Genomic DNA, 21,957 nt, shown 5'->3' with positions numbered 1-21,957 from the left:
ACCAGCCATTGCTTTTGGCTCTGTTTTGTCCAAGACAAGGAATAGAAGGAGACTAGCGTTTCTGGACAGGAGACAGGAAAAGGTCTGGAGCTGGAGTTCCTCGCTCACTGTGTTGCATCCGAGCTTACTGTGACCCAGAATGTCAACTCTCTGTGCCTCAGTGTCCTCATCTTTTAAGAGTATAATGATATTACAATACCAGTGGCCTTATAGGACTTCTTGGAGAATTAAGTCGGAAAATATGTGTAAAGCTGTAGTTTAGTGTCTGGTCATAGTGTGTGTTCATTGAATATGTCAGATATTATTTTTATCTAATGCTCATATGTGTCACTGTTATAAATACATCATTTCTCCTTTTTTTGAAATTTGCATATCATATTTATTTACCAACGAGAGATCAAAATAATTGCCTTTTAGCAGTGGGACAGTCACCCTGACATCTGGTGTTCTTTCTGTGGTCAAGAACACCATAGAGTAAAGGCAAGATACTGAAGCAGCCTGGAGATGCGGCATTTGGGATGAAGAGGTGGGGAGGAGAACGGGGTCGGGAGAGAAGAAGGTTTCAAAGGAGTGCCTCGGAAATGTTTTTTCTAATATCTTTCAGTGATCAAATTGTTACTGCTTAAGGATCTTAGGAAGAAAAGGATTATGCAAACAAAAAATAGGCTGGGCACAGTGGCTCACACCTGTAATCACAGCACTTTGGGAGGCAGAGGCAGGCAGATCACTTGAGGCCAGGAGTTTGAGACAAGCCTGGCCAACATGTTGAAACCTCATCTCTACTAAAAATACAAATATTAGCCGGGCCTGGTCCTGTAATCCCAGTCCCTAGGGAGGCTGAGGCACAAGAATCACTTGAAGTCAGGAGGTAGAGGTTGCAGTGAGCCAATATTATACCACTGCACTCCAGCCAGGATACCAGAACAAGACTCTGTCTCAAAAACTAAACTAAAATAAAAATAGATAAATATTGCTCTAATAGAACCATATTATATAATTTATGTAATAAATCGCTATATTACCCATAATCATGATGACCGTAAGGCCCGTTACTTATGATGAGGTTAAATAATTAGTTCTAAAAATATTTGTCTAGCCCCCGGATTAGTTTTCTAGGGCTGCTGAAATGAAGAACCACAAACTGAGTGATTTAGAGACAGAAATGTATTATCTCACAATTCTGGGGGCTGCAGGTCCAAAATCGGGGCATTGGCAGGGTCATGCTTCCTCTGAAGATGAAGGGATGGGTCTGTGCTAAGCCTGGCTACTGCCTTCTGGTGGCCTGCGAGCCATCTTTGCTGTGCCATGGTTCATAGATGCATCCCTCCAATTCTCGCTGTGTATCATCACATCGTCTTCTCTCCATGCCCATCTGTCTCTCTGTCCAAATTTTCCCTTATGATAAGGACACTATCATATTGGATTAAAACTTACCTATTCTTTTGGGAGGCCGAGGCAGGTGGATCACGAGGTCAAGTGATCAAGACCATCCTCGCCAACATGGTAAAACCCCGTCTCTAATAAAAATACAAAAATTAGCCGGGCATGGTGGTGCGTGCCTGTAGTCCCAGCTAGGTAGGCTAAGGCAGGGGAATTGCTTGAACCCGGGAGGCAGAGGTTGCAGTGAGCCAAGATCCCGCCACTGCACTCCAGCCTGGCGCCTGGCAACAAAACGAGACTCTGTCTCAAAAAAAAAAAAAAAAAGATTTACCTATTTTCATGTGACCTCATCTTAACTACTGTAAAATTACATCTGCAATTACTCTATTTTCAAATAAGGTCACATTCTGAGGTACTGAGGTCAGGACCTAAACGTATCTTTTCCGGGGAACAGAAGTCAACTCATAATGGCACCTATTTTCCAATATCCTCCAAGCAAATTGCATTGGAATCATGTGAAATACTTTTCCATATAGCATAATATAATATAATAAACATAACATGATAGAATAGAATAGAACGTTTCTGATTTTAGGACTGAATCATTCTGGTTTATTAATATGAGTGACGTTACAGCAGAAAGTTCTCATTTAAAGAGGGAGCACGTAACTAGATGCTGCACAAATTCTTCTCTTTTAATGCCAGAAGCCCAATGCCTGATCTGTAAACTGCACCACTGGAGTAAGGAAAAGGGCAGTAGGGCTTGCAGTGATGTGTTCATTGCATGTAATACTGCATTTCATGGCTAGTGCTGCCTACATTGTGTGACCGTTGTGTCGTAAAAACAGGAAAGTTCACAGGCCAAGCCAGCTGGTGGGATTCTAACCTTTTGCAGACACACACACACACAACACACACACAAACACACACAACACACACACATACACACACACACAACACACACATACAACACACACACATACACACACACACACACTTTAAAAGGAAAGGAGAAGGTCATTCTGCTTATTGAAGTAAAGGAATTCAGCAACCAACACAAAAGAAACTTCTCCCGAGAAGATTTGCAGAGGAGGCCTGGTGTTTCCCAGCTATTCAATACCTGAATGTGTTTTCATGTTTTCAAGTCAAAAAATAAGGGTCTTGATCAGGAACACACAGGGGAGGGGCCCCTTCAACAATGAGCAAGCCCAGTGAATTTTGACCCGAGGCCAGAAAAATATTGGTTTTCATGTTGGCATGATGGCTTATTTGCTAAAACACGAATGTTATATTCATTAAGGGAGATATTTTGCCTCGCTGATGAAGAAAACATTTTTTGTAAATAACATGTTTGGCTTTGACAAGGATGAAGTTAAATATATGCAGATTATCTGATGAAGTGGCAATGACTCGATGTAGAAAACACGTTTGTTTCCCGCTGCTGGTGTTTTCTAAAATGTCAGAGCTACTTCTACTTGATGTGTGCAGGTTGAATATGCTCATCTTTGTGCAGAAATGCATAGAGTATTTTAATAGTGTGTTTACTATCTACCAGTTTCGAAATAGTTACACTTAAAATATGATCATAGAAGGCATAAATATTCAATACTCTATAAATTCACTAAAAATACAGGAACTGATGCCTCTTAGGGCCCTTCCAAGGTATAGAAGCATTTAGCTTGATTCAGTAAATGATTATTAATACCGTCCTTTCCTCAGTCTCTGAAACTTGCAAGGCACTGTTTATATGTTTGCCCTTGACATGTGTTCTTTTATTTCATCCTCAAACGTGGGTTTTATTGTCCCCTTGAACAAGGAGAAAACTAAGGCTGAGAAGATTAAAGTAACACGATCACGGCAGAGGGGAGATTTAAGCCAGCCTGACCGCACTCTTTCTGTTGAACCTTCATACTGTCTTCTTGGCTGTTTTTGGTTTTGAAAGAAAAGAACGGTATGGTTCTATTTGGTTTTTACTGCGTTTATTCCATCACTGGAAAGCCTTATCTTGCCTAAACCAGACTGAGGTTTAGAAATAAGCATACGTCAGTAGGTCTTTCATATAAGGTATTTCTCTCTGTGTGTCTGTGTGTGTGCGTGTGTGTGCGCGCGTGTGTCTTTCTTTCAGCTTGTGCTCAATGATCTAACACGATTTTGGATCCAGAAAGACCTATTTGATTCATTCATGATTCCCTGACATGTGACCCATGTGCTGTATCACATACAGCACATAGTAGAACATAGTCATTGTAGCTAGGATAGCATCGCCTGGTGACGTAGACTGTCTTCTTTATATACAGATTGAGATCAAGCCAATGTAAACACACTTGACCCTCTGGATGTTACCAAAAAAAAAAAAGCAGCTCCACCCTCAAAACTCTAAGTATTGTGTTACTCCAGCATACACTAGTGCCTTCTGTCCTGCATTTGCCACTAACGGTGATTTTGAGTAACTCCCTCGGGCCCCTGAGCCTCAGCTTTCTCACATTGGACACTGACTATCTGATTCTCACTTCATAGGATTGTTGTCTCAAATGAGAAAATGTGAGAGAATAATATTTTTAAGGTTAAATCTCCCATGTGTTGTAACTTTAAAAACGATGAGGAATCCTGTGATTGGAGCTCATCGATCTGGTGCTCCCCTGGACAAGGTGTTAGGTCAACCACCCACTTGCTCAGTCTGTGCGCCTCAGGGTTCCTGTCTCCCTAGACACCGTGACATGCGTGGTGCCCTTCAAAACTCATGTTAGAAAGCATGGATAATAAATTATTAAGGGAACAAAGGCCAAGCTCATTGAAAAGCTATTGCTCTGTGGGTAAATACAACCGCACTGTGTATTAAACAAAAATTAAACCCCATTTTCTTTTTATGGAGAAGTTGCCATCAATTCAAATCCCGAGAACAAGGCCCGGGACATAGTTAATAGTCCGCAGCCTGGCCAGCCCCGGCTTTGAAAGCGTGGAAGCCTTCCTGAAGTGCTGCTTGTGTCCAATTACAACTCACTACTTACCATCTTCATAATTTAAATCTGTCTGCCCCTTAGGGGGGGAAATTTTTGCTAATCAAAGCCATGAATGTACCTTTTTCCTTTTGACAGCATTAAATTAAAGCTAAATGGTCGGTTTTGAATGAGTTACTGTGAAGAATAAAGGCATTAATGAGGTAATTTCATTATGGAGACTCATCCAGGCCTATGTGAAAACGGGGGAAGTAAGTGGAAAGGAAAGCTGCTGAGGAAATTAGGGTTCCTTCCACCCTAATTAATGTTTGGGGGCATTTAGTACAGGCACCAAATTAACTGCTCCAAAGAACTCTCATTGAAAAAAATACATTGTTGCCCTCCCTTGTAATTAGAAGACAGTACAAGGAGAACACTCTGTGAGTATAAAGCCAGCCTTTAACTTATTCGTAGGGCTGCAGGAAAACTCGCCATTATGGAGCTGGAGTTTAAGGAAGCACTAGCCATACAATATAGGATTGTTTAGGTCCTTGGACTCTGTGAGCTGTAAACAGGTAGCCTCTGAATGAGGAATTATGAGACTCCTGGGAGGCCTGGCTTCCCAGCAAAACAGTCTTAAATGCATCTAAAAGGAAGAAAGAAAGGTGAATAGGCCCAGCGTGGTTCGCAAAAAGAATGCTCAATGCTTGTCTTAAGTGATTACATGATGTTGCACAGCCCCTCTCACTGAGTTATCTTTACACTGCTTTTGTCTCCTCTAATTGGAGCTGATGAGGTGCTAATTGGAGGCCTTTTTAAAAAGCCCACTACTTTAATCATTGGAAAATTGAGGGAGGCTGAGGGAGTGGAGTTAATGAGACGGGCTAGAAAAGAGAAAACTTTAGCTAGCTTGACAAAAGGGAAGCTGTGGTTTGTGGGTATCTAGGAGGGGTGACAAGGAAGGTTCTAGGAGAGAAAAGGGGGAGCTCAGGATGTTTTATTTTTAAAATCATTCTGCAGTATCCTAAAGGTCAGCTGGAATAAGAAGAATCTGGTTAGTCTGGTGGTGTCTGTTCTTTAATTCTCGCATTGGGCCTGAGTTCAGACTGAAGGCTTTAGGGTCCAGCCCTCGACTCCCCTACAAAATTGTAGGAAGAAATTGTGTGGAGTTGGGTGTGCCTCACGGTGACCCTTGTTCCTCTTCTCAGAAGGCAAGTTTTCCTTGAACCCTTTGGATAGGTCTGCTGCTGCTTCTGGTGGCAGAGAGGACTCTTGATCTCAAACCTTCCTCTGTGACTGTCACAGGCAGGGAGTGAAGCATGGTGGTCAAATCTTCAAGGGACAGGAATTGGGGAAAAGAAAACAGAATTGGCTTAAGAACAGTGACTCTGAAGTTGGGTGTGTTCTGATTTGAAGTTGCATTTTTTTTTTTTTTTTTTTTTGCTTCTCCTTTATGCTTTTCTGTGCTTTCCAGTATCTAGAAGGAGCCTGTATATCATCAGCAAAATACAGTTTTGGCCAGATGTGGTGGCTCATGCCTATAATCCCAGCACTTTGGGATGCTGAGGTGGGTGGCTCACCTGAGGTCAGGAGTTCAAACCCCATCTCTACTGAAAACATAAAACTTAGCCAGGCGTGGTAGTGCATGCCTGTAATTCTAGCTACTCGGGAGCTTGAGGCATGAGAATCACTTGAACCCAAGAGTCAGAGCTTGCAGTGAGACAAGATTGCGCCACTGCCCTCCAGCCTGGGCGACAGAGCAAGACTCCATCTCAAGAAATATAAAATAAAATTTTAATAACTATTTTTTTGAGACAGAGTCCTGCTCTGTTGCCCAGGCTCAAGTGCAATGGCGCAATCTTGGTTCACTGCAACCTCCGCCTCCTGGGTTCAAGTGATTTTCCTGCCTTAGCCTCCTGTGTTCAAGCAATTCTCCTGCCTCAGCCTTCTGAGTAGCTGGGACTATAGGCACGCACCACCACGTCTGGCTAATTTTTGTATTTTTAGTAGAGACAGGGTTTCATCAAGTTGTTCAGGATGGTTGCAAACTCCTGACCTCATGATCCGCCCACCTATGCCTCCCAAAGTGCTGGGATTGCAGGAGTGAGCCACTGCACCCAGCCAAAATTTTAGTATATTTATTCAAGATAATTTTGTTTCTTTAAGTAGCAAAGAAATAGAATGGAGTGTGTGGCAGGAAGGAGCGATATGCTGTGGAAAAAGTGGGCTTCTAGAAACATCATCTCAGGAGTGCCGAGCCTGGGTTTCCTGCTCTTGCTGAGCAGCAGGACCCATGGAGGATTGGGACGCCATGGAAATTCGGGGAGAAGCATCACGCCCAAGGGGTACACAGGCTCCCACAAAACTCTCCATTCCCTGGCCTCCAAAGGCTCATTACAGTATTTCCAGAGTGTCCTGGAGGATGTATAAAGTATGCCAAGGGATATAGCACTTTCTATATTACCTCATATTGTGTATAATCACCACCGCTTCTAGAAGGTTAATTTCCCCATACATTCTAACCTACTTTAGGGCAGTGATCCTGCAGTTTGTCTTCCACTCCCACCTAAGTGCCCAAGCTTAACTTACCTTTTCCACGCTGCCCCAATGTAAAATCCAGCCACACGCTACAGCACATCAGCCAAAGAAATATGAAATTGACATGACACAGTTGGCCTGTAAATACGAGCACGTGACATGGGCAAAACCTAGTGGGATCGAAGTTTATCCTTGGGAAATGAGTTGACACCTGTCAAGTGGTGGGAACAGTGCCTGGTGCTCAGTTAGGGGTCAGTAATTTCAAGCTGACACAAGGTGACTGAGAGTTAGGGAGAGAAACTGGGAAGCAGATAGTCCTAAAAGGCAGAAATGACTGTGCAAGGCAGGAGAGGCAGCATTTGGTTTTGAAAACCAAATCTACAGAAGAGTTTTGTATGGGGAGCGATATGTAGAATGAACATGACACATGTCATTTAGGGATTGAGAAAGCAGGCTGCCAGCATCTGAGCTCTATCTAGGTCAGTGACATAGCACTCCCCACAGAGAGAAATTTAGGATCTTGGCATTAGAAGGAGCCTTATAGGTACTGTGGCTCCAGACCACTGTTCTGCAGATTAAGTGATGGACTCAAAACCATCACTCTCCATGGAGAGTGGCCGAGTCCGCAGCAGATTCTTGGTCTTTGACCTACCAGGCCAATGCTGCTTTTCTTTTTCTTTTCTTTCTTTCTTTCTTTTCTTTCTTTCTTTTTTTTTTTTTTTTTTTTGAGACAGACCCAAGCTGGAGTATCTCTCACTCCACAGATCTCACAATCTCTTCTCACTGTAACCTCTGCCTCTAGGTTCAAGCGATTCTCCTGCCTTAGCCTCCTGAGTAGCTGGGATTACAGGCACTCACCACCACACCCAGCTGATTTTTGTATTTGTTGTAGAGATAGGGTTTCACCATGTGGACCAGGCTGGTCTCAAACTCCTGACCTCAAGGGATTCACCCACCCTCACCTCCCAAAGTGCTGAGATTACAGGCATGAGCCACGTACTGGGCCTCTTTTTCCTAATAGCACACAGACTCACAGAATGAAGAACTTGCCAGCCTCCTCCTCTGAAGTTTCTGAGTATGCTAGATTAGTACAGGAGATCCCATCGTATAGATGCATATATATACATTGACACACGTATACGGACACCTAGACCTGCACGTCAGCCCCAAGTTCAACCTGATTCACTCAGTCACTCCTGTATGCAGGCATTCCGCATCCAGGGAATCTTGGGATGCCCACGAAGTACTATGTCGTGAGCTGAGTGCCAGGGATACGACGGTCAGCAAAACCTGACACAGCCTACCCTGTGGAGCTTATCGTCCAGTGCATGAGACAGACATGGCACAGAGATTTCCACGAGGATCGTGTTTATTCCTCATGGTGTGTTCAATGCTATGGAGGAAAAGCACCAAGTAGATAAACATGGTCCTATTTATCAAAGACTGCAGGTGACACTGAGGCAGATGCTCTGAAAACCCTGAGCGACAGTCAGCAGGCAGCAGAACCTCCCCTCCAGCTGCTATGAAAGCAGCTTCTAATGAGTTAATGAGCAGCCTGAGGATGGAGGGCGAAGGGGAGGGTAGGGGGGAGGCGGAGGGGACACGGTAATCTGCAGAGCATTAGCAGATGCTTCAGCAGGAGGCTGGGGAAGCTATTTGCCAGTTGGCTGCAGCTTCTGAAAGAGCAGGCAGAAGGGTCAATCAATGTGGCCTTCATCAGTTCAGTGACCATATTTTAAAATAATAATAATATTAAAAAAGAACACATAATCTAACAGTTTTTGTTTTGCAAATTAATTTGATAAAATAACTTGCACAAACACAAAAATTTAATTGAACTTAGTTATACAATTATTCAATTGGCTCTATTGAAAAAAAAAATACTTTTATATGAGGTCTGGGGCACGTAGGAGCCAGAAATAAAGCTCTCAGCATTTTAGCCGGACAGGGGAATTTGAAGGCTGTCCAGCCATACCCGTTAATTTAATAAGAAAGGAAGATCTGGAAAGATGGACACTTGGTTATAGGTCATGCCAACGGCAAGATTAGAGAGTAGGGCTCCTGTGTGATAATTCGGTGCACTTTTTTCTTTTTTAAATAGAGGCAGGCTCTTGCTATTACCCAGGCTGGAGTCCAGTGGTGTGATCATAGCTCACTGCAGGCTCAAACACGTGGGCCCAAGCAATCCTTCCTCCTCAGCCTCCTGAGTAGCTGGGACTGCAGGTGCACACCACCATGCCAAGCTAAGTTTTCAATGTGTTGAGGAGATGGGGTCTTGCTATGTTGCCCAGGCTGGTTGTTCAGTGCACTCCTGAGTGCAGCGTCCCATGCACTTTGATCCATGTACTCTGGTCAGCCGCACACTCACAATACACCCAATTAAATACACAAAAAGCTCCTGCATATTGTTACTAATAAAAGAAATGCAATTTAATAATAATATACCAATCTTCACCCACCTTGGAAAAGTTCAACAAAGCAAGAAAACTGGCAACATTACTGGGATTGTATTAACAGGACTCAGGAGGCAACTTGAAGATGCTTCTACTAGAATGCTTTCGGCATTATCAAGGATAATAATTGACATGGACTGAAACACTTCAAATATGCTAAAATCTGTGAGTTCAAAATGGCATCAACAAACAGAAAAACAACAACAGCAAACAATAAGAAAAAATAAATGTTATTTTAGGAGGGTATCTGAGAACCAACTTTGTAGTTTAAAACTAGTTTTTGTTTTTGTTTTTAAAGAAAAGGCATTTTCCTGCTTATACGGTAGATCAAAGTAAATAAATAGTTGATGAGAGGAAATTACTTTTTCTAGAAGCATCCCACTAATAAATGAAGAGGACATGATGGATTTAGAATGTCACCATTTTATCAAACCTAATGAAATAACAAATCTAGGAAATGATGGTCAGTGCCTGCTCATAACCAGACACGATGCACCTCCTAATGGAAGTTCACATTGCCCTCTGCCTATGAACTGTTCTTGCCAAAAATCCCAACTGGGTTGGCCAGTACTTCTGATGGCTCAGCATTCTCACAAACATGGCCTTTGTCCGGGCTCTGAGATTCTCACTTGCTGTTTTGCAATAAACTCCTAACTGACCCGCCAGCATCTCACAGCCCTCCAGCCTCCTCACCTCAGATCACCGGTGTGATTCATGTAAAATGTGTGTGTCTGCGGCTCCCTGCTGCTCTAACTGGTCAGGCCCTGCTGTGGGTGGAATTGTGCCCTCCCCAAGAGACACGTTGGAGTCCTAAGCCCTGGTACCTATGAATGTGACCTATTAGGAACAGCATCTTTGCAGTTATAATCAAGTTGGGATGAGCTCCTAATTGATTAGCGTAGACCTTCAGCAATGACTGGTGTCCTTATAAGAAGGAAATTTAGACACGGAAACACAGAAGGAAGACGGCCACGTGCAGATGAAGGCAGAAATTGGAACGATGCATCTATGAGCGAAGAAATGATAGAGATCGCTGGCAAGCATCAGAAGTGAGAGGAGCTACCATCCAGCTCATCTGTAGAGGATCCGCCCCTCATATCCTACGTCAGCTACACCGAGTCAATCACAGTTCCTCAAGGGAGCCAGGCTCTTGCATCCTTCTGACCTTTGTACATGTTGCTCCCTTCACCAATAATCACTGTCATCCTCTCCTGCCACTCAGATGCCCCCCAGTCTTTGAAATCTTAGCTTTCCTCCTGGGCAGAATTAAAATTTTTATGGTACCCCAAAGAACTCATGCCCACCTCTTCCTTTATGTTTTCCAAGCAGCTTTTGAGTAGATTCCCACACCAGATATGAGCTCTGCCTCAACAGGGAGAACATCTCATTCTTTCCCAGTGCCCAGCAGAGGAATGAGCATCTTAATATGAATTAATATTAATAATAATGTTAAGCAGCTAACGGAATTGACAATTCCTAAATTCCAAGCACTGTTCTAAGCCTTTTGCATGTACTGACTCAGTCCTCATAATTCTGAATCATTATTCCCACCTTATATATGAGAAAACAGAGGCACTAAAGGTTAAGTGACTTTCCCAGCATCACTCACAGTAAATGGTGAAGGTGTGATTCGAGACCACTCTAGACCCACAGGTCATGCTTTTAACCCCTGCTCTATGGCCTCTCCAGAGGTGAGCAGTGTAGGTGACCAGAAGATTGGATGGGGGTAGGGAGTAGGAAGTGGGGGATGAACAAATGAATGAATAAGCAACACCTTCTCTTCCTAAGTGTTAATATGCGAATCTAACCAATCCATCTTTCTTTGTTTTTCTGGTTACCAGGTGGAAACCCCAGAGTTGGAAGCACAGTTTGAGAATGCAGGTGAGTGACGCTGAATGAAATGGCCAGGGAACCCAGTGGTTTGTGATCTGTGATCCACCCACGTATGAATCCAGTTATGGAAATGGGCCCTTTGTCCACAGTGCTCTCTTCCAGATTCCGGTGGGCATGCTCCCGACTCCTTGATTTTTATCACCTTCCTGCCTTTGGCAACTGTTCAGTTCTTCTTCTCAATCTCACTGAACTGCATTCTACTTGATTCGGACCTAATTCAGCTTTGTTCATCTTTGTTTGAGTTTTCAACAAGGTATTGACTAGGTCTATTAGCTTGGCGTTTTCTCAAAGTAATGTAGTGCATTTTGAAGTTTTCAGTATCCAGACCATTACTGAAGTGCTACAAAATTAAGACCCAATTAGCAAACAATTACTAACTCCACAGCAGCCCTTGGGGAAATACCATTTGGTGTGTTATTTGTCCTTGCTCTTTACAGTCTTCTTTTGAAAATTAAGGTACAATACGCATAACACAAAATTTACTGTTAGTGACACTTAGTACATTAACAATGTTGTGTAAGCATCGCCACTATCTAGTTTTGGATTTTCATCACCTCTAAGGAAACCTTGTGCCCATTAGTCAGTCCCTCTCCATTCTCTCCTCCCCACTGCCCCCGGCAACCACCATCTGCTTTCTGTCTCTATGGAGTTGCCTATTTAGCATACTGCATGTGAATGGAATCATGTAATATGTGGCCTAATGTGTCTAGCTTCTTTCACTTAGCATGTTTTCAAGATTTATCCCCGTTGTGGCACGTATCAGTACTTCATTCCTTTTGTGGATGAATAATATTAAATTATATGGATAGACCACATTTGTTTATCCTTTCATCAGTAAATGAACATTTGGGTTTGTTTCTACCTTTTGTTTATTGTGAATAGCACTGCTCTAAATATTTATGTACCAGCTTTTCTTTGAACATCTGTTTTCAATTCTTTTGGGTATATTCCCAGAAGGGGAAATGCTCTAAGTGACTAACTCTATGTTTGCATTATTGAGGAAGAGCCAAACTGGTTTCCACAGTGGCTGCTCCCCCTTTTATTGCCACCAACAATGTGAAAAATTTTTATTTCTCCACATCTTCACCAACACTTGTTATTTTCCTTCTCAAAAAAGTTATAATCATCCTAGTAGGTGTGCCATGGAGTATTTTTAAAGCACAGATATGATTCTAGAAGTGCTTCTCCAAGTTCACATAGGCAAGCAGCATTCAGGGACTTAGTATAGATTCTGCCGCAGCCAGTCTGCTGTGGGATCTGAGATCCTGCAACGGGTGGTGGTTCTGCTGGTCCACTAGGTCTGTGGAGCCACAGAGACCACACAGAAAGATGATAGTAGCCTTTGCTTGAAAGCCTCAGGTCACTCTCACTGCAGCTAGAATATACTTCAAACCCCTTTCCGTGGTTAGCAGGTCCCTGCCAATCCTTCCAGCCTCCTCTGTCACCATTCTCCCACTTCTGACCACACTCCCATCATTCTGGGCTTCTCTTTTGCTCCTTGAACATGCCATGGCTTTCTCACCACTGGACTTTTCATTGTGGTCCCTCTGCCTAGGACTGTCTGCTCCCTGATCTTCACCAGGCTGCCTCTTTATCCCTCAAGCTTCAGCTCCAATGTGTTCCCCACCAGGACGGCTTCCCAGAGCCCTCTACCTAAAGTACCAAGGTTTCCTGCCTACCAGTCACTCTCTATCTCACCTCTCTGCTTTTCGTTTATTTGTTTTTGCAGCACTTACCAACATCATAATTTGAAATGTTATTTTTAAAAGTCTGTCAATGGTTTTATTGTCTATCTCTCCCCTCTGGCCCATAAAACACTATGACACCAAGTCCTTGTTTTTCTCATTCATTGCTCTATCCCTAATGCAAAAACAGTGCTAGGTGCTGTTCACCTGGGTGCACAATAAATGCTTATTCAATGAATGAATGAGGTGATGAGAGTTTCAGGACTTGCTCTTTCATGTCCCATGGTTTTCAGATATGGCCATGTAGATCTACAATGTATCTAGAAAAGATTACAAATTATTGTCAGAATTATAGACATGGAGCACCTTCCCAAAGACTTCCGGACCATTTAAACAGCCATCAGACAAACTGCCGCAGTTTTTGTTGTTGTTGTTGTTTTGAGACAGAGTCTTGTTATGTCACCCAGGCTGGAGTGAGATGGTGTGATCTTAGCTCACTGCAACCTTCAACTCCTGGGTTCAAGTGATTCTCCTGCCTCAGCCTCCTGAGTAGCTGGGATTACAGGCCCGCGCCACCACACCTGGCTAATTTTTTTTTTTTTTTGTATTTTTAATAGAGAGAGTGTTTCACCATGTTGGTCAGGCTGGTCCTGAACTCCTGACCACGTGATCCACCTGCCTCAGGCTCCCAAAGTGCTAGGATTACAGGCATGAACCACTGCACCTGGCCAGCTGCCACAGTTTAACTCAGCCTCCCAATTGGCTTCTTCATTGTGTATTCCCACATCTACTTTTCACACCGGGGTTTTTGTATCTGTTTACAATTCCCGAGAAAGGAAAATATGATGTCCCCTTTCCCTGTGCTGCTTCTATTTTCCTTTATAAGCACACAGAACTGTGTGAACATCTCAGATGGGCATCATAAGAGCTTTTCTCATAAGCCCATCTAATAAGCAGCAAATTTTCCTGACTTCTGTCTTCACTATCGAAGGAGGTCACTATCCATTTCTCTTGGTGGAGTTCATATCTCATTTTTGCTTTTTACTTTTGAGCTTGAAAACTAATTTCTTTAAGCCTTGTTTGGGACTCTGACCTGCTTCTCATTCATCTGTCTTATTTGGGTTTCAACTCACCAGAGCATTTTGAGCTTTATTCTATCAGATAGGTTTCCTTTTGTCTTTTCCACTTTTTGTCAACATTGGGTGTTTATTTCTTTGTCATTAACGTAGTTTTCTAAATAATCATCCAGATATCCGAATAGATCCCTTCAGCCTTTATACCTCTATTTCAGAGAATTTTAAGATAAGTCTCCTACAACTGTGAAAGCAATCCTTTCCCAATTTAATTTCAGATTTTAAGTGAATCATCTCTTTCCATTCCCTGTGGTCTAACTCTGATCAGTTTAGCATCAGTTTCTTTCCTTCCACCCTCAAATCTGTCCTGATGGAAGAATTAGCTCAAAAGGGCATGCACCTTATAAGATGCTGAAAACACACCACACTGGTCTTATTTTCCTGGGTAGGAGAACATAGTAAGTCTTTGCCAAAATGTCTTTGCTTTGTATCCTTTTCTGCCTTAACCCAGAAGTTCAATGCTCTCTGCTTTCACTTATTTCTTGAGTTGGTGATTATGGGCGGTCACACATGGGCCTTGGTGATAAATTGTAATTTCTGGTTCCTCTTTCTTGTTGCTTGATATCCAGGAATGTACTGGATCAGATGAATGTCCAGCTGCTTGGATGTCACTCTCCGAGGTTATTGCACTTTTGTGCTGGTTTTTCTGCATTCTTCGGTAGTCTCTGAGCTCCTTCTGGCAGACACTGTATTTTGTCAATCTTTAGTTCTCCAGCAGCCATCCTCATAATGGATTCTTAGTAAATATTTAGAGGCTGCTAAATGAATATCCCATGATTCCTTATCTTACAAGCCAAGAGACACAATACCCAGCCACACAAGGCTTTTATTTTTCTTTTGGACAAAGTCTCACTCTGTCGCCCAGGCTGGAGTGCAGTGGCACAGTCTCACGTCACTGTTCAAGCAGTTCTTGTGCCTCAGCCTCCCAGATAGCTAGGATTGCAGGCGCTCACCACCACGCTCAGCTAATTTTTTATTTTTGTTTTTTAGTAGAGACCAGGTTTCACCATGTTGGCCAGGCTGGTCTCAAACTCCTGACCTCAGGTGATCCACCCACTTCGGCCTCCCAAAGTGCTGGGATTAAGGCATGAGCCACCCGCGCCCGGTCTGCACGACTATTAATGAACATGGAAAGAGAACATACAGATAAGTGTGCAAGGTGGTCAAGGAAATGTTCAAATATGGAAATAAATAAAGAGCTCATAGAGCTGTAGAAGGCTTCATAGACAATGTAAGACCTAAATCTGGCCACTAAAAAAAAGAGAGAGAGAAACATTGAGGAAGCGGCAAGGGTGCTTAACTTTTCCACTCTGTCCCTCTCAAGTTTCCTCGTGGGAATGCCTTTGGCTTTCTTTCCCTCTTATCAAAGCATCTCTGTCACTGGGTCACCTGCAGTCTTCTCGTCCACCTTTACCAACCTGGTCTAAAAATCCTCTTATAGTGCTTCTCTCTGCAACTCTATCTTATTTTTTAGTCCCGCATGGAATATCAAGGGCTCTGATGGTCAATACTAGTTTTGTCTCCTCTTCAAAAACTCCCTTGGGACATTCTCCCAGCCTAGTGTAGTAACTGAGGCTGCCCCTCAGGAAAACCCAGGTTGTGGGGTAATTAGGTCATAGGAAATACTGAAACCAGAAGTTTCAGCTGGAGACTGGACTAAAATTCATAAATAAAGATTGGCCTGGCTTGAACTCACAATAGGCTAATTTTAGACCTGTGGGTTTGGTCTAGCACAACAGTGACAATTATATCCTTTCTCTAAACGTTTTGCCGCCACTGGCTTTGGAAGCATTTTTTTTTTTTTTGTTTCACTGAATCATTCAATAGCAATATAATTGTTAGGTCCATTTCCCTGGCTCTCACAGGTTTGGGAGCCAGTTACCTTTCCCAGTTCATTAACCGACTGGCCTTTGCATTAACAGCCCCTCCATCGGGGGTTGCCTTGGAGACAAAGCTTCCTGTGGGTAATCCAAGATTATCTAGCTCTTTGTCCTACATGTGACCCTTAATTACTTGCTAAATTAGAATGGTTTTCTGAAAATCACAAGCGGAGGTTAATATGTTCTTCCAGAGCTGGTCAAGCTAAGATGACACTGAATTCACAGGGAATTCAAGTTACATGATCCCTGAAGGCGTCTCTTTGAGTAAGAAGATGAACTCTCCCCCTGGGAGGCACTGCCCCCCCATAAAGCCCCTGTCACTCACTGTCCCTCCGCCTGCTTTTCTAGTTGTGGTTTAATCTTCTCAGGACAATTCACTATGTCAATATTGAGCAGATTCATTCTGGTGCAGGATCCTGTATCTGCACCAGAATGAATGTTGCTGTCTTTGATAACTAGCTGCTTTAAATTTGAGTACATATTTGTATCAAAATTACAGGTTTTTACTCTGCATTTACACAATTACAAGGCTTCATGTACCCATGTGGGACAGGCAGTGGAACTGAAGAAACTATTAAAAAACAGAAAGCAAACATGTTGGGTAAAAGAGTTTGAGCACTAGAGTGTCCTCCTAACATTTGATAGGCCTCAAAGGGAGATTAGTAGAAACGGGGACTTAGACTGCCCCTAATGAGCTGCCTTTTCAAATGCTTTTTTGGAAGTAAGTTCTATGTAACTAGTGTAGGTATTGAATGAGAATTATCATTAACAATCATACATGTAGCCTTACTTAAGATGTCTAGTTATCTAGACTGTAAAAAAACTACTGAGTAGGGTTCCAGAAGTTAAGAAAAGAAAACGCTGTCTTAAAAGTTAAAATATTATGGATAGATCGCAACATTAGAGTATGAAATTAACAATAGTGTGTAGCCTGGAATCTCACAGGCATCCTTTCAAAAAGTGTTTAGGAAACGGAACCGAACGGACTCGTGTTAGGAATAAACGCCATCGGTGATTCAACACCTCAAATCATTCATTCAGATTTCCGAAGGAGTCGTTGGCAGATTGCTACAAACCTATTCAATCAGGAGGCTTGACTGAGCACTTATAAAGCTTTGAGTGTTTGTGATTATATTCAACTGTGTGCCACCTTTAAAAATATTGAGGCAGCTATGGCATATAAGGTATCACACAGCCCCCTTTTTGTTGAGCTGTAGTCACCTAAGTAGAAATTAACAGAGAAATCCTATGAAAACAGCTTTATTACATTTGGTCATATCTATCATTACATATGTGAAGCACCAGAAAATTGACTCTGCCTGTAATATACTTAAATTAGCATCAGAGTACATTTCTTTTAGAGGAAAGTTTGGTAACTCTTGGAGTGATTACCAAGGAAAACTGAGATTGTCTCTGATATTGTTTTAAAATAGTTTCATTCAGCATTTTCTGAAGTGTGATTCTCAAGATAGAAGTCCCGCAGCCTATTAATAAGTGTTATACAAAAAAGATTCTGTGATTAAATAAACTAGGGAAATGTATTAAAACTAAGTTAATTTTTTAAAAATTTAATTAAGTGTTGCCACTGAAGAAGTTCCATGAGCTTTTTTTACCACTTAAATGTGCTTTATGAAAATTCAAGTCTTCTAAAGTATTTATTTACAGAATTCCCATTCTCATAGTACCGTGTAACATCTCCTAGAAGCAGTGAGTTCTAAGCAGCACACTCTGGGATACACCTTTATATGTATTTCTTAGCCTGCTTTGGCTAATACGTGCAGATACAACCAATAAAAAAATTGATGAAACAAACATCCCATTATCACACCTTCAAAACCTAACTTCAAAAAGATTGTTGAACTCCTTGTTCAACTCTTTTGATAGTTTATGTCTTTCCTTTAATTCAGGGATTTCTACTAACTCCCACCTATAGGAGATTGTATAATCACTCCAAATATTTGCTGCCCCTCCCTGTGATTGGATTATATGTCCCTGACCCATTGATATCATGTGACCCCTTTGGGCCAACAGACTTTGAATAAAAATGACATGTGCTACCTCTGAGCACAAGTTCCACAGTCATGGTGGGGCTCCGCCATGTTCTTTCTTCTGCCCAAGCAGCCTTCCCACTTCATCTGGCTACTTCTGATTACTTGCGTCCCATAAGGAAGATGTGGAGCAGAGCCTCACTAGCTTGCAGTCAACATGTCACATGTATGAGAAGCATAGCCTTGTGTTTGTAAGCCACCCACTTCCTGTTCCCCACTCAGCTCCTTCCCAGGAACAAAGTAGAGAGTGATGCTCCTTCCAAGAAATAGATGATGCTCTTCCTGCCTCATGACCTTTACTCATGCTGTTCCCCTGCCTGGAAGCCCCTTCCTGACCCTGTCTGTCTTTAAAACTCACCCTCATCTTTTGAAAGCCCAACTCAAATATCACCTCTATGATAAAAAATGTTTGATCACCTCCCCTGCCAAGGTGATATTGAGGCATTGATCATTCCCTTTCTTTTTATACCCTCACTATACCCTGTACCAATTTCCAAATTTCAGGGTGCAAAGCTATGCCTGGGAGCTTGTTGATGAGATCCCACACACCTTGCTTTACTCCAAGATGATTCAGTGGGTCTGAACCCCACGTGATAAGCAATCCCATGTGGTCTGAATCAGTGTTGTCCAAGGACACTACCCTGAGAAGCACTGTCACTGGGGCACCAACAGCACCTTTGGCATGCTTTGGTTTGCATACCTGTCTACATCTACTAGACTGTGTCCTTCAAACAGAAACCAAGTCTGTGCAGCCAAAGCCCCTAGGTTGGCTCATGGTAAAGGCTCAGTAAAAGTTAAGTGAAATACACACCACAGCGTGTCAAATGGAAAACTTTCATGCTATCAAAGATCAATAGAAAGATAATTGCTCTTTTGTGAGCAGAATACACTAAAGTAAAGCACAATATAACTGACAGCCCTAGGAATCAGGTATATTTTTTCCATATATCAATAGACTATCATTGTCAACAAGGTCTTCTGTTTTTTACTTTTCCCCAGAGAAGGACGGTCTACAAGCTCCTTTAGTAATCCATTCCAATATTTTGCCAACGTTTTTTTAATAGGAAATGCTTTCTTTACCTGAACTTAGTGCTGAAATTTTAAACTACTTATCTCATTCAGCACATGAGCAGTAAAGATAAGGAATGATTTTCATAACAGAGAGTGTTTCTGTAAGGAATCAAAATTTTCCTTTTGAAAGGACTACACTGAGACTGTGTCATTGTAGTGGCTGTTCGTAGTTACCTCCCCTGCAGAGTGAGTCCAGGCCACAAAGGGTGAGCTGGTTAGAGATGGGTGAGCATGAACACTTGGACTTTGCTGATGTTGCTTTCACTACCAGCCCAACAAACAGGTTGTACCGAGAATACAGGACATTCCTATGAATGAATGAATTCTCCAATGAATGAATGCAGCTTCCAAGTTCCCCAAGTTCCTTATGCACATATACTTGAAGATCAGCAGTCTGTACAACCCTTTGGGAACAAAGATGGCACTAGCCAGAGGGTCGCACTAGGGCAGAGAGTCCCAGAGCTTCAGGCTGGGGAGGGACTACTCCAGTTCTCAAGGATTTACATACCAACATAGAAAACAAGTCTTGCTATACTTAAGTTACCTGCTTTCCTTTTCTATTTCTCAAGGCATTATTGGGCCTAAGGCAGGCCATCTCATCCTCCTTCCCAGTAGTCCCTCAGTTTGTGTTTGAAGATCCATGAAGTTAAGAAAAGCTATCATTAACCTTGTACAAAGAGAAGAGCAAGTGACCTTGGCCAAGTCAGTCATCACATTCTATTCCTCTGCCTTCGTGATTATTTTAGGGAAAGACATGTGAGCTGAGCAGTCCATGAACAGTGAACTTCAGAACTTTTTAGGGAGTCATAAGTCAAACTGCTCTCTTGGTTATATGGTGTAATGTAGAGATGTGAAGTCTGGAAGTGCTGCAGTCATTTTGCTATCATCAGAGTGCATCTGAAGATGAAACTGACACATGGAGGAAAGCAGAGGCTGACACCCTAATCCAGCTGTACCTGAAGCCGAGCCCACCTTAAGTCTTTCTTACTTATATGAGCCAATACGCTTTATTGCTCGATCAATTTGATTTGGGTTCTCTATATTGCCACTAAAATCACCCAAATTGATATAGGACTTAATCATTCCCATTGGAACTTTGTTTAAAACAGAGGAGGATGCTGTCAGATCAGGAAAACTCCTCAAAGTAAGAAATGTTGCATAAGAGATCTAGCAAGATGGCCAAATAGGAACAGCTGCGGTCTGCAGTTCCTAGTGAGACCAGTGCCAAAGGTGGGTTATTTCTGCATTTCCAACTCAGTGGCATCTGGAACCCCAGCAAGACAGAACTGTCCACTCCCCTGGAAATGGGGCTGAAGCCAGGGAGCCAAGTGGTCTCGCTCAGCAGGACCCACTCCCATGGAGCCCAGCAAGCTAAGAACCACTGGATTGAAATTTTTGCTGCCAGCACAGCAGTCTGAAGACAACCTAAGACTTGGTGGGGGAGGGGTGTCCACCATTACTGAGGCATGAGTAGAACTTTTTCCCTGACAGTGCTAAGGAGGCCGGGAAGTTCTCACTGGGTAGACATCACCACAGTGTGGCAAAGCAGCTGCAGCCAGTCTGCCTCTCTAGATTCCTCCTCACTAGGCAGGGCATCTCTGAAAGAAAGGCAGCAGCCCCACTCAGGGACTTATAGAAAAAACTCCCATCTACCTGGGACAGAGCACTTGGGGGAGGGGGCAGCTGTGGGCACAGCTTCAGTGGACTTAAACATTCCTGCCTGCCAGCTCGAAAGACAGCAGAGGATCCTGACAAAGAGGATTCTCCCGGCACAGCACTTGAGCCCTGCTAAGGGACAGACTGCCTCCTCAAGTGGATCCCTGACCCCTTTGCCTCCTGATTGGGAGAGACCTCCCAGCAGGGTTCAACAGACACCTCATACAGGAGAGCTCTGGCTGGCACCTAACAGGTGCCACTCTGGGATGAAGCTTCCAGGGGAAGGAGCAGGCAGCAATCTTTGCTGTTCTGCAGCATCTGCTGGTGATACCCAGGCAAACAGGGTCTGGAGTGGACCTCCAGCAAACTGCAGCAGACCTGCAGAAGAGGGGCCTGACAAAACTAACAAACAGAAAGCAATAACATCATCATCAACAAAAAGGACCCACACACAAAAACCCCATTCAGAGGTCATCAGCCTCAAAGATCAAAGGTAGATAAATCCACTAAGATGAAGAAAAACCAGCAGAAAAATGCTGAAAAATCCAAAAACCAGAAGGCCTTTTCTCCTCCAAACGCAAGGGCACAAAACTGGATGGAGAATGAGTTTGACAAATTGACAGAAATAGGCTTCAGAAGGTGGGTAATAACAAACTCCTCTGAGCTAAAGGAGCATGTTCCAGCCCAATGCAAGGAAGCTATAAACCTTGATAAAATGTTACAGGAACTGCTAACTGGAATAACCAGTTTAGAGAAAACGTAAATGACCTGGTGGAGCTGAAAAAACACAGCATGAGAACATTGTGAAGCATACACAAGTATCAATAGCCAAATTGATCCAGCAGAAGAAAGGATATCAGAGATTGAAGATCAACTTACTGAAATAAAGTGTGAAGACAAAATTAAAGGAAAAAAAATGAAAAGGAATGAACAAAGCCTCCAAGAAATATGGGATTATGTGAAAAGACCAAACCTATGACTGATTGATATACCTGAAAGTAACAGGGAGAATGGAACCAAGTTGAAAGCACACTTCAAGATATTATCCAGTAGAACTTCCCCAGTCTAGCAAGATAGGCTAACAGTCAAATTCAGTAAATACAGAGAACACCACTAAGTTACTCCTTGAGAAGAGCAACCCTAAGATACATAATTGTCAGATTCTCTAAGGTTGGAATGAAGGAAAAAATGTTAATGGCAGCCAGAGAGAAAGGTCAGGTTACCTACAAAGGGAAGCCCATCAGACTAACAGAAGATCTCTCTGCAGAAATGCTACAAGCCAGA

At 42.8% G+C, this 21,957-nt stretch overlaps 1 long non-coding RNA gene across 1 annotated transcript in view; it reads left to right on the top strand.

Moving 5' to 3' along the window:
• Positions 1–21,957, top strand: part of LOC144579074 (uncharacterized) — a 33,578-nt gene that overhangs the window by 1,772 nt on the left and 9,849 nt on the right. The window contains exon 2 of the long non-coding RNA XR_013525933.1: positions 11,149–11,188. This is a non-coding gene — a long non-coding RNA (uncharacterized LOC144579074). The remainder of the gene's footprint in view (positions 1–11,148; positions 11,189–21,957) is intronic.

Source organism: Callithrix jacchus, chromosome 13, assembly GCF_049354715.1.
Source record: "Callithrix jacchus isolate 240 chromosome 13, calJac240_pri, whole genome shotgun sequence".
NCBI lineage: Eukaryota > Metazoa > Chordata > Mammalia > Primates > Cebidae > Callithrix > Callithrix jacchus.
The sequence above is the reverse complement of the archived record's forward strand: the minus strand, read 5'-3'. Positions and strand labels throughout refer to the sequence as shown.